At 38.4% G+C, this 597-nt stretch overlaps 1 protein-coding gene across 1 annotated transcript in view; it reads right to left on the reverse strand.

The window, feature by feature from the left end:
* Nucleotides 1-597, reverse strand: part of LOC119593489 (carbonic anhydrase-related protein 10-like) — a 126,578-nt gene that overhangs the window by 52,110 nt on the left and 73,871 nt on the right. The gene's annotated exons all lie outside the window — the stretch shown is intronic.

Consider the following 597-nt stretch of genomic DNA (forward strand, 5'->3'; position numbering starts at 1 on the left):
CGTACAGAATTGACAACCACACTGGATAGATGACCATATAGAATACAGAAACATAAGGGGCAAAGAACCATGCAAGATAAACAACCATACAAGATAGAGCATGTACAACCATGTAGAATACCATACAGTTTAAAACCATACAGGACAGAGAACCATACAGCTCAGACAATCATATATGGCAGAAAACCATACATGATAGAAAACCATACATAATAGAAAACCATGCGTGATAGAACACCATACGTGATAGAAAATCATACATAATAGAAAACAATACGTGATAGAAAACCATACATAATAAAAAAACATACATGATAGAAAACCATACAAGACAGAAAAAAAAACATACACGGTAGAAAGCCGTACATGATAGAAAACAATGCAGGTTAGACAACCAAACTGCAAAGGGAACCATGCATGCTAAATGGCATATCGGATAGAGAACCGTACGGGGTAGGTAATCATACAAACCTGAGAACCACATAGGACAGAGAACGTCACAGGTTAGGCAACCATACTGGACAGACGACCATGTAGAGTAGAAAAGCATGCGAGACAGGGAACAATATAGGACAGAGGAGCATAGAAGGGAAGCTA

Source organism: Penaeus monodon, chromosome 32 (assembly GCF_015228065.2).
Source record: "Penaeus monodon isolate SGIC_2016 chromosome 32, NSTDA_Pmon_1, whole genome shotgun sequence".
In the NCBI taxonomy this organism is placed as follows: domain Eukaryota; kingdom Metazoa; phylum Arthropoda; class Malacostraca; order Decapoda; family Penaeidae; genus Penaeus; species Penaeus monodon.